The sequence below is a fragment of the Grampus griseus genome (assembly GCF_964374135.1).
Source record: "Grampus griseus genome assembly, chromosome: 2".
In the NCBI taxonomy this organism is placed as follows: domain Eukaryota; kingdom Metazoa; phylum Chordata; class Mammalia; order Artiodactyla; family Delphinidae; genus Grampus; species Grampus griseus.
The window spans coordinates 24,773,006-24,785,731 of record NC_139018.1 but is presented as its reverse complement, the minus strand read 5'-3'; the positions used below and the strand labels follow the sequence as shown (position 1 = coordinate 24,785,731).

The 12,726-nt window shown below is 48.1% G+C and overlaps 1 pseudogene across 1 annotated transcript in view; it reads right to left on the bottom strand.

Moving 5' to 3' along the window:
• Positions 1–11,867, bottom strand: part of LOC309819204 (cyclin-dependent kinase 1-like) — a 175,475-nt pseudogene extending 163,608 nt beyond the window's left edge. Inside the window, exon 1 of the transcript in view lies at positions 11,825–11,867. The product of the transcript in view is annotated as a cyclin-dependent kinase 1-like (transcript). The remainder of the gene's footprint in view (positions 1–11,824) is intronic.
• Positions 11,868–12,726: the final 859 nt, after the last annotated feature.

The following is a 12,726-nucleotide window of genomic DNA, read 5'->3' as shown; positions in this document are numbered from 1 at the left end:
TTGAAGTGCAGCTCAAAAGTCTTCTTCTCCCTCTTGGCTAGTCATTGGCTCCATCTTTTGTGCTCATGTAACAGTTGTACATTTTTATTAAAGTACCATCACCTCCCATTATGACTGTTGCTTGCACGTTTATCTCCCCTCACTCCCTAAGTGGCTGGGATCTTTGGGAGTCAGGGCCTTACGTGGTGCCTGGTAAGTAGCAGGTATTTATTGGGGGTTTGTTGAATGAATGAATAAGTGTGAGTTGTGTTGAATGAAGTGAAGATTGTGACTTCTTAGCTCCCTCTGGTCACCGTCTCTTAGGCACTCACCTTTCTGTTTATAAAAAGACTTCCTTAGTTTAGAATAACAAAAACCCATTCTGGCTTAGAGAGATGGAGTTATAGGATATTTTACAGAAGAGGTGTAATTTTGTTACCTTTCAAACATAGCACATTTTTTAAAGCTAAGATATAAATGGGTACTAATAAGTAAATTGGGAAAATTAATGCAAAATTACAGGTAGTCCTGATTATATAATAATGTATCATAAACAAAAGACCTTAAATATTACAGAATTATTCAATGAGCCCTAAAGTTGAAGTCATGTTGATAGACTAGTTAATATTTTGAGCCATGAGTTTGAAAGTGACACTGATTTTTTTATTTTAGAAACTTCAAGATATTTTTACTATTAAGTTAAACCTAGAACTTTGTAGAGAAAGATGTCATGGGAACTTTCTACCTTTTGAGGATAATGAAAACTGTGTTTGAATGATTGCAAACTTTGGATTGGTAACCTAGATGGAAAGTTTGTCGTTAGGTAATAAGTCACTATCTGTTATAAGACAAAGTCTGGCATAGCTGAGTCCATTGAGTGCCATCCAATGTGTTTAATTACTGCAGGGTAAGCCCAGAGGTTTCACTTCAAATGTTAGGGTGTGATTGATGTATGGGTAGTATATGCTTTGACCGTTGGTTTGAGAGGGAGTCTGAGGCTCCATCTGGCTTAATAGAAAGTTTCTATGATTGATTATGAAGTGTACTGCGGACATGTGAAGGGAGGATTCATGTATTCACCTTCCTTATCTAACAGATCCCAGAAATAATGATCTAATGCTAATCAGTGTGACATAATGATAGAAACATAGGACTTACTGTTCAAGGGCCTGAATTTAAGATTCAGTTACGTCACTTACTGGTTCTGTGAACCTGAACAAACCACGTTCTCTCTCTGAGCATCACTTTCTTCATATGTAAAAGAGAGCTGAAAAAATTGACATCTTGTCACTATGAAGGTAAGATGAGAGTGTTTTGTAAACTCTGAGGTACTCTACACACATGAGTGCATACTACTTATCATGAACCTTATGAGGTCATTGCTATAGGGACTTAGTACCTGTTTGTTTGCTCCATGCATGTTACGTATGGCGGTTTCCATGTGTATTGCTGGTTTTACATCCTCTGCTCCCAGCGTACAGAAGCTGTGCTGGTCCACTGACTTTACACACCACCTAGCTTCTGCTCTCACAAGGCTCCCACCTGTTGCTTCTCTGTGGTGTTGCCCTTCAGGAAAGGCAGTGACACTGAAGCTGTTGAGGCTGGACCATATCATGGGGTTCATAGGCTTGGAGGTTCCATGTTAAGGGCTCACAGTAAATCTGGAGCTAAGAACTTGGGCGTTGTTTCCTTAGCTGCCTCGGGATTGGGGCTCTCTGCGATGACTCACTTCCCTTTTACATGCCTCATCCTCTAGGAGGTGAGCTTAGGCATGGTCTCATGGCAGAGGAGCAAGGGTGAGCCATAAGAAAAGGTAAAATTACTTTCCAAGCCTCTGCTCATGTCATGTTTGCTAACATCCCATTCCGCCAAAGCCAGTCACATGTCTGAGCTTGGTGTCAAGGGTTGGGTGCAGTGATGTTAGATGGTAAAGTGCCTAGAGATAGAGAGAGGTGAAGAAGTTTGGTCATTAACACCAGAATTATTATGTGCATAAGGCCAGCAGAGAAATAGCAATGATGGTGATGGTAACGGCTAACAGTCATTGAATGCTTGCTGCGGGCCAGTTTCTGCTAGGACCTTTATGTGCACACCCCCACTGCCCCTGAATCCTCACAGCAGACCTTTAGGTACTAGTATTACCTCTCCTGTTTTACAGATGAGAACCCTGAGGTTCGGAGGAATTAAGTACCTGCCGAAGTTTACACAGCTCCTAAGTGGTGAGCTGGGATCAGAATCTGGTTCTGTCTGACTTCAGAGTCTAGCTCTTAACCAAACCTCAGAATACCAGGGCAGAGGGCAGGGACACTGCTTGAAATTGACTGGGGAGAAACTCAGGACAAATAATAGGCAGACCCATTTCATGCAGAGGGTGGCAAACTCAAGGAATGTGTCCCTCTCATGAGTATTCACGGATGCTAGCAACTGTAAGAGACGCAAAGGTTGTAAGACTCAGTCCCAAGCTAGTACTCATGAAGAGGCAAATCTGTTCAAGAGAGATTTGTGTAAATGACAGTCTCTTTGTAGCTTTTGGAGGGGAAAGTAGGAGATCTGAGCAATAGCCCTTTCTGTGTTGAGGCTGGTATGGTACAGTGGTTTTGAAACTGCCCTTTAGGACTCTAGAGGTTTTGATGATACAATCTTGAGAACCACTCTGGAAGTCAAGGTGGGGGAAAGGGAGCTTTCACCTCCCACTTCTACAGAGCAGCTCTGCTTTTCACTGTCATATTTTGGGTTTTGATGCATTACTTCTTCTTTTGGAAGAAATAAGTGTCTCAGTGACCTAAGAAAGGAAAGCCACTGGTCTCATGGAAAGATCCCTGGACAAAGGGTCCAGATCCCTGGGGTCTAGTGTCACTTCGGCACTGCCCAGTTGTGAGATCTTGGACACTAGCTTGACCATCCCCAGGGTCCTTCCTCCCTCCCCCGCCTAGAATGAAGGGTTTGAATCAGGTGATCTTCACTGTCTTCTCCATCTCTGACGTTCTTCATCTTCGGGGGTGCGGGGCGGCAGCAGTACCTATTATATTGTCGGGAATGAGATACTAGACCTGGTCTGCCAGTGGTCTGACCCAGAAGTCTCTCCCTTGAATTCTTCTAACTTCCGTTTGCTTCCTCACCTTAGTTGAGTCAGCAAACATTTATCTCAGCAAACATTTATCTGTGACTCACTGTGTGCCAGGCACCATACCCACATTCCTGCAAAGCTTGTAAGCTGCTAATAACTTGCCCTGATCTGGGAGAGTCCCAAGAGTGCTCCCTAGCTGTGTCTTTTCCTTGCCACTGTCTTCCTTTCTTCTCTTTCTCCCTCACATGTTTATGCCTCTCTGCAGGACAGACTATGAGGGTTGGCAACAATTCATAGTCTGTGGGAATTGGCAGTGGGGACAGTGACCAGTGGGATCTGGGGGTGTTGCAACAGATGTGGTCATCGGGTCATTGTGCCCTGCCCAGGCCTCCTCAGCCACTGACAGGGATGCTCATCTGACAAAAACACTTTTCTGATTTAGATCCCTTTCCTCTGGCCACCTCCCTCTCTCAGGCGATGACTTCCTGGGAAGGGTCGGCGCTAAGGTCTGGTTGTTTCTTGGCAGTACCTGCATCTCCTTTTCAATTCCTAGGCAACAGATAGGATGGGAAGATAAGGAGGCACACAGTTTCCCCACAAAGACGGAAGGTGAGAAGACTGGAGAGTGCTAACTGGTACCCCAAAGCTATTTTAGAAAGAGGAGATGCTGGAGTGGAGATCTGGAGGAGAGGGAGTGAAACGTGAGAAGGTTTGGGGAAGGGCAGTCCAGGCAGTGGGAACAGCCCACGCAAAGTCTCTGAGGTTAAACTGTACTCGGTGAATTCTGCAAACTCCAAAGAGGCAGCATGTCTGAGGCCCAGTAAGTAAGGAGATGAGAAGTAGTAGATGAGATTGGAGAGGTGGCCTGGGGACCAGACCATGTAGGGTCTTGTAGGCCACAGGGAGGATGTTGGATTTCATTCTGAGTATGTAGAGAAATTATTGGAGGATTTTGAATAAGGAAATAATGACGTCCACTTTACAAGGTCACTCTGACTACTGTGTAGAAGATATCCCATAAGGAGCAAGGATGGAAGCAGGGAGACCTGTTAGGAGGCTGGTACATGGTCTGGGGAGAGGGAATCATTGGTATAGTTAAATTGATCAGAGTGTAGCCAGAGCACTCCCCTTTGAGATCTTGGCTCTCTGGGCCAGGACTGGAATGTCCTGACACAGAGTCAGGGAACCCTGGGCAGCTGAGTGTGGAGAAGAGGAGATGGCAGAGCCGCGGCATGGAGTTTGGAGCCAGACCTGGTTTTGCCCCTTATTAGCTGTGTGACTCTGCGAAAATTATTTGATCTCTTGGGGGGTCTCAGTTTACTCATCTATAAAATAGGAATAATAATAGTTACTACTTCTTAGAGTGTAAGATACTTGGTGTATGCCTTGCACAGAGTGCGTGTGATAGGAGTGCTTGCTGTGGGTGCCGCTTCTCTTTTATAAGATGTGTGTGCTGGGAGAACAGTGCGGCTTTCCAAAATCACGGGAGGACCAAGCTGCCATTGCCTTGGTCCTGAACACACTGATCAGCTCTGCCTCCTTCTTAGAGGCTGCCCTCAGCCTGCCCCAGACCCCCAGGCTCAGTCCACACTCCCGCTGTAATCCTTCCTAGAGATGGCATTCCCTGTCCCTGCCCGCACGTGCTCCTCTACCCTCAGCCATCGCATCACACTGCAGGAAGTGTAGCCTGCACCTCACGCCTCCAAGGTGCACCCCACAGATGGGCTGTGTCAGGCCCTGCGTTTGCCCCGTAATGAAGCTGGGGACTCACGGGTCTGGGTCTGCGCATCTCGAGTCTGTGCAGAGCCCCGGTGAGTCCTTCTGCTTTACCCCCGTCAGCTCTGGCACCGCTTGCTTGTTAATGGAGAATTTGTCAAGTAATGGGAGTAGTTAGCACAGTGGGGGCCTTACTGTGCCCTGGAAAGAGAACAGAGAGAGCCATCCCAGCAGCCCCAGACATGACTGCTGGGCAGGCTTGTTTCCTCTTGTCTGCATCTCTCTCTGCATCTCTTGCATGTTTGATTTTTTTCTCTTTGTGTAGAGAGAGTTGGCTAGGAGAAAAGACCGTAAATTGCACTCTTTCTGGGCTGGTGCTGCGCAAGCTGGATAAGATTGTCTTCCTGAACTGAATAATTTCCCTCTCCCCCTACCTCAGTTAGGTGGAAGGTCAGCTGAGCACCTAGTTGATTTTTCCCTCCCTTTCTCTTCCCCGTTTCCTCCCCGCATCCGGCCCTCCCCTCTCCCCTTCTCCCTGTCCCCTCATGTAAAGAACTCACTGACTCTCAATGGAATCCTTTTTAATGGTCCCAAGAGGCGAGGATCTTGAAGGGTGATTATCTTCACTATAAATTATTAACTCTCCCAGCAGCCAGATGGCTTCCCAGCCCATGGCTTGGAACTCCGGACTGGGAGGCCCGCTGTCTGGGAGAGGAGGGGACGGGGGAGGGAGGAGGATGAATGAGGGAATGACCACAGCCTCTTGAGCTCCTAGCTGCACCTAGGATGCTGGAAAGCCTGTCGGCACCTTGCAAGGCCTGAGTTCTGTCATCTGCGGGGAAGCGTTTGTCGTGGTTGCGTTTTGCACACTAGAAAACTCAGGACACCCTTAGGATGGAGTAAAAGTGATAGGAGGGGCAGAGACTAATGCCATGAGTTGCTTTTAGTATGAACCTTAAAGGATTGTCAGGCATGACGATAAGAAGGCATGATTATCACCTTACGTTGTGTAGTCTTTTACCTCCTTAGGTGTTCACGACATCCTGGAAGGTGGATTCATTGTTTTCCCTAATTTACAAGAGAAGAAATAAAAATTGGATAGATCATAGAGTTTCCCATAAGGTCACTTGACCCATAGTTGGAAAGACAGAGCCTCGTTCTGACTCCGGTCTAGCGGTCTTTTCCCCACAGCAGACTTTTCCCCAGTTGCCTATGCCTCGTATCCTTCAAGTTTCCATTAAGTTCCCCCTCCACTGAGAATTCTTCCCTGACCACACTGGGCCAGAGTCATCTTTTGTTCTTCTGGACTCTATTGCACTTCATGCAAAGACCTATTTAGTACTGGACATGCAACGCCAAAGGGTTTCTAGTCTCTTCTGGGATATCTCCAGTGACGGGGTAGCCCACTTCATCTGAAGGTGGTCTGTGTGTAAGATAAAGACACAAATACTCTTTCTAGAACTTCCATTCACTAGACAGAAACTCTGTCCTTGAGAGAGCCTGTGGGATCTCCCTTCCAATTTAAGACTGCCTCAGGCCCCTGAAGATACTGCTCTTGCTACTGTCGAGTTGCCTCTGTATGTCCAAACACCCCTGTACCTCCAAAGGTTCCTCACACGAAGACTCAGATGTGACTCTTACCATTGTCTGTGTCATTGGGATGAAGTTTAAAAGATGTCCATCTGTCCATGTTACTCTCCCCGAGCAGGCCAGTTGAGGCACCAACGTCAGCCATGCTGCTAGGAGGAGATACAAGCATCAAGGGCAAGTAGCGGCAGCGGCAGCAGCGGTAGCTAGCATTCACTCGGTACTTACCTGTGCCGAGCACTGCTGTCTAAGGGCTTTACCCTTATTAAGTGCCCTTCCATGGTAACTCACTATTAACTCCATTTTACAGATGAGGCAGCTGAGGCTCAGAGAAGATAAGTGACTTGCTCCAGGTTACACAGGTAGCTAGTGGTACATCTGGGATTTGCACTCAGATCTGGCTCCAGAGCCCAGGGGTTTAACCTCCCTGAAATGGGCACTTACTCTAATGCCTGTGTTCTGTTTGGACCTTAGAGACTGACACAGGGAGGGGGAAGGGTAAGCTGGGACTAAGTGAGAGAGTGGCATGGACATATATACACCACCAAATGTAAAACAGATAGCTAGTGGGAAGCAGCCGCATAGCACAGGGAGATCAGCTCCGTGCTTTGTGACCACCTAGAGGGGTGGGATAGGGAGGGTGGGAGGGAGACACAAGAGGGAGGAGATATGGAGATATATGTATATGTATAGCTGATTCAGTTTGTTATAAAGCAGAAACTGACACACCATTGTACAGCAATTACACTCCAATAAAGATGTTAAAAAAAAAAAAAAGAAGGGCTTCCCTGGTGGCGCAGTGGTTGAGTCCACCTGCCGATGCAGGGGACACGGGTTCGTGCCCCAGTCCGGGAAGATCCCACGTGCCGCAGAGCGGCTGGGCCCGTGAGCCATGGCCACTGAGCCTGCGCGTCCGGAGCCTGTGCTCCGCAACGGGAGAGGCCGCAACAGTGAGAGGCCCGCGTACCGCAAAAAAAAAAAAAGAAAGAATATGTGCTCTTCTGTGAGATGCATCCATGTGGCTCTCTGAAGACCAATCATTCTCAGTGCTGTATGGCATTTTGCATGAATAGATGACAGTTTTCTATTCCATTCTACCGCAGATGGACATTGGGTTATTTTCTAGGTTTTGGCTATTAGGACTAATGTTGTTATGAAGATTTTTGTGCATGTCTTGGGTTGGACATAGGTAAGCATTTCTGCTGGTGTATACCTAGGAGGGGAATTATGGAGTCATGGGACAAAAATATTTAGCTTTAGTAGCTATTGCCATGCAGTTTTCCAAAAGTAGTTGTACCTCTGTGCATTTTGAAAGTTAATAAAGTCCAAAACTACCCTATGAGATAGGTATTATCATTCCCTCTCTCTCTTTCTCTCTCTCTCAGATGAATCAAAGACTCAGAGAGTTGCCCAAGGCTAAATAGCTATAGTAATGACAGTCTGGGTTTAAATACAGCCCTGCCTGATGCCGAAGCCCATGCTCTGCATCCCTACCCTGAACTACTTTCATATTTCAGAGAGAATTCATGCCTTCACCCTCCCACCCCCCCACCCCCACCACCCCTGCCTGCAGTAGAGCCTTTGCTGTTGAGTTAAGATAGAGAGTACTGAGTGTGAGGGGCTGCCCTAGTGGTGTAGTGTCAAGAGGGGCATAGTTTAGGTGACAGAGTGAATCTCTGAGGCTGTTGTGCAAGGATGAGCCTGCATCCCCCTCCAAAGCACCTGGGGATAGAGCATGCCCAGGGACATGGGCAAGAGGGGTGTAGAGCATTGGTGGTAGGGGTGCGACATCTGACATGTCTCTCAAGTCACAGGGAGTCCTGCCAGGTATGAGTGGCCATATGAAAGGAAAGCTTCTGTTGATGTGTCAATGACAGTATTTTTTTTTTTTTTTTTTTTTGCTGTACGCAGGCCTCTCACTGTTGTGGCCTCTCCCATTGCGGAGCGCAGGCTCCGGACGTGCAGGCTCAGCGGCCATGGCTCACGGGCCCAGCTGCTCCACAGCATGTGGGATCTTCCCGGACTGGGGCACGAACCCGTGTCCCCTGCATCGGCAGGCGGACTCTCAACCACTGCGCCACCAGGGAAGCCCAATGACAGTATTTTTTTAAGGTTTAGTATTAGGAGTATATCAGTCAGGACTCTTGGTCACAACCCAACTAAAACTTACTTAAGCAAGGAGAAAAAAGAAAGTTTTGGTTCATGTAATGAAAGTCCCAGGATCCATTGGGCTTCAGGTCTGGCTACATTTAGGTGCTAAAACATCGCTAGAAATCCATCTCTGTCCATCTTTTGGGTCTACTTCTTTGTTGTCTTCATTATTAGACAAGATTATCTTGAATAGTAACAATGGTATCTCTTATCAATTCTGGATTTCACTATAGTTGTTTGACAATGAGGTAAAAAAAGAGGGCCCTTCTGCCAATAATTCCAGAAAAAGTTCCAGAGTGAACTCCAGTTTGACTCAGTTTGGTTGACAGACCCATCTTTAAACTAATCACTATGGCAGGAGATTGGAATGTCCTAATTGGCTAAATTGGGTCACAAGATCTGGGGTTGGGATGAAGCCCACCTAAATGACCTGGACTCAGATTGGTGGTGAAAATCATTTTACCTTCAAAGGGGGGCAAGGGGTATGGTGAAAGGGAGGCCAGTAGAACCATCAGAGAGCCATTATAGGGACTTTCTGGTCCTGATGAGGGACATAAGAAGGATGCTGATGAGAAGTTCCAGAGCAGGGGGTCCCCAAACCCTGGACCACAGACCAGTCCGTGGCCTATTAGGAACCAGGCCACACAGCAGGAGGTGAGCAGCGGGCCAGCAAGCGAAGCTTCATCTGTATTTACAGCCGCTCCCCTTCGCTCGCATTACCGCCTGAGCTCCGCCTCCTGTCAGATCGGGGGCAGCATTAGATTCTCATAGGAGCGGGAGCCCTACTGTGAACTGCGCATGCGAGGGATTTAGGTTGCGTGCTCCTTGTGAAAATCTAACGCTTGATGATCTGAGGTGGAGCTGAGGCGGTGACGCTAGTGCTGGGGAGCGGCTGCAACTACAGATGATTGTTAGCAGAGAGGTCTGACTGCACAGAGACCATAATAAATCAGTCACTTGCAGACTCATATCAAAACCCTATCAGTGGGTGGCAAGTGACAACGAGCTCAGGGCTCCCACTGATTCTGCATTACGGTGAGTTGTATAATTATTTCATTACATATTACAATGTAATAATAATAGAAATAAAGTGCACAATAAATGTAATGCGCTTGAATCATCCCAAAACCATCCCCCCTGCCCCGGGCTGTGGAAAAATTGTCTTCCATGAAACCAGTCCCTGGTGCCAAAAGGTTAGGGACCGCTGTTCTAGAGGAAGAACTGGCAAGCCCAGTCTGAGGCACTGAGGACAGTAATCATCGTTCCCAATGACCGTGGTTCTAGACACAGGCCCCTCTCTCCTCTGAGTCTGTCAAGGGAACAGAGGAGCTGTAGGGGGGGAGGTGGAAAGGCACATGGCAGCCAGATCTCCTGAGCTGTGCCGATGGCAAATAGCCCATGTGTCGGAGTTGTGTGAGGGCCCCGCTGCCTCCTAAGGAGCTGGATCGTGAGACGTTTGCAAAGATGTGAACCCCCCATAAGGAGTATGCCATTTAATAATTATGTAAATTAGCTGGCAATTAGATAATGTCACTCACTTTCCCTCTCCTGCTGGATTCTCACACAGTAGACAAGCATTTTGAGCTTCTGCACCAGTCTGGGCCCTCCATGTGGGCCCTGGAGCAAACCACCTGCATGTGCGGCTGCCTGCGTCCTCCTGTGGCTCAGGAGAGGGTAGCAGTTGGCCTACCCGGTAGAGAGCACTCCCTGGCTCCCATTTTCCCATTTCTTGAGCCTCGCACAGCCCTGCCAGAGGGTTAGAGAAGGCCAAAGGGTAAATGCCTGGGGCAGCTGGCTCGAGGCCTGTGATATTAAATGTAAGGTCGTCTCTAGCTTTTGGCTGGGCCACTGTGGCAATTTTCTAGAGGCCACGGAAATGTCCACAGTCCAAGAAAGAAATGGAAGGGCTTTAGGAGAGAATGTGGGCAGACCATAGAGTGTCAAGTGTAGATTAACCCAATTCTGGTGTTACCAGTCCTGAAATCAGATTCTACCTGGCGCCTGTGGGAGAGAAAGCTTGGTTTTCCTCGGTTAGCCTTTTTGACTCCCCAAGATGCAGGCAGGGGAACGTCAGTATCTCCAGTGCTGGTCTGGGCTGGAGGGGAGGACTGCCAATCTGATGGAGGAGGCTCAGCAGGCGGGATAGAGTGGTCACCCCTAAGCAGGCTGGGTAAATTCCCATGATCCTCCTCACAGCAAGTGGTCCTGGGCAGCTTAGTTCTTAACTCGTGGGTTACCCCAGATCACCAGACATGTGCTGCTTTGTCCTGAGGAGTCATCTGAGGTGGGCATCCAGGGAAGTGTGGAGGCACAGGATTGCCGTCATTGTACAAAGCGGGGTGGTGTGGAGGCCACCGCGTGGGACAGAAGTCAGATGATCCTCAGCGATGCTCTTCAGCTTCTGTTTTTACTGTTCATTCTTCCTGTACATGTTTCCTGAGCTCCCACTCCATGCCAAGGCCCTGTGGCAGCACCATGGTGAAGCAGTCCGTGCCCCCAGGTTGCGTCCCACGGAGCTTCCAGTGCCTGGACTCTTTATCGCTCTGCTTTATGTCTCTAAAGTACACTTTCCCCCACTACTTCATGTTGCCCCTGAAGGCGAGAACCGTGTCTTACTCTGCTTAGATCCAGGAGTGGCTGGAAAAGATCGGAGCTCAATAAGTAGTTAGATTGAATTGAGCAAGTCATTTAATTTCTGCAGACACATAAGAGACTTGCAGGGGCCCAGAGGTGAGCTGACATCTAGACCAGTCTGAAAGCTTCTGGAGCTATCTATCCACTTAGAGGGATTCCCGTCTCCCTGCTCATCCAGATCACTGAGCCCTCCATCTGAATGTCCTTGCCTCCCACTGAGGGTCCCACTGGCTTTAGCCATCTGATCCTGGGCCTTGCTTGAGCTGCACGCCTTGGTCTAAACGGGCAGGACAGGGAGTGGAGAGGGAGGTGCAGCAGCCAGGGTGGCGTCACTGAGAAAACACTTGCCCAGGCCTCTGGGGCTCACACGCCGTGGGCTCCATCACATGCCACATGATTTTTACATTCCCAGCTCATTAACATTTCCTGGCTTGGGAAACTCCTCTGGAGAGGCTTCGTGCTCATGCCTGCCTTGCTCCCCGCTCTTCTAGATCAGATGCACGATAGGGGGAGGGGGCAGGGCAGCTGCTGTCCTCTGAGCACATTCCCTGAAAGTGGCCCCTTTTCAAAAATTTGATGAAAAAAATACGTAGACATGGCAGATGTTAGACCAGAAGAAGCCCTCTTTGGGGACAAGCATCTCCTCTCTCCCCTGGGATGTTGCCTTTTGCCTTGGTTGGCATAACTCACCTCGTACAACGATCACGTTCTTAGAGACTAGGTTATCACTCATTCTCTAGCTGCCTGATACCCACCTCACCTCTGGCTTCATGTCTTCCACTCACTCCACTCCAAGAGCACCAGCCTCCTTGCTGTTCTTCAAACATACCAGCCTGCTCCAGGCTTAAGGCCTTTGCACTGACTATTACTTCTGGAACATTCTCCCCAGATATTTATGTGGCTAATTCTCTCACCCTCTCTGAAGACTTTCCTTAAATCTCATCTTCTCAGACTCTGATTTGTGATGTTTGCCTATTTCTGTGGTGTAAATATTCCTAGCATAGTTGATTTCATGCTACCAAAGTGTCATCAACCAGCTCAAAAATTTCTGAAATTTTAATAGTTGGTTCTCACATTCCGCATGAGTTGGCACCTCCACACTGCTGTGCCCATGTTCTAGTAAGCATCCCTTGCACCCCTGGAGGTGCCCATGCCACACTTTGGGAAACACTGCATGGACAAGACCTTTTATACAACAGAGGCTTCCCTCATGATGGATTTCATCAGCCTCTTTTTGGTTGGGCTTGCTTACTCAGGGGAAACAGGTGTTTGTTCCTGCTTAAGGAACGGTGTTTGCCTCTCCAAAGCAGGGGTAATAACTAGCTTTGCTAATGTGCTCATTATAAAAATAGTGGACAGTGGTCTGACAGAGACCATGGTGAATTATCAAACATGCCTATTAATAGGCAGCAACTTGCATAGCTCTTGGAAATTGCACTCATTGCTTTCATGTGAACACAGAAGTCTCCACTCCGCTCTGTGACCAGATCACCCCCTTGACTGGGTGCTGGTGCATTTCCAATCAGTATAAAACACGCATGATATGCGCTAGGTCTGTGACATTCCTTAACTGTTCACTTGTTGTCCATTCT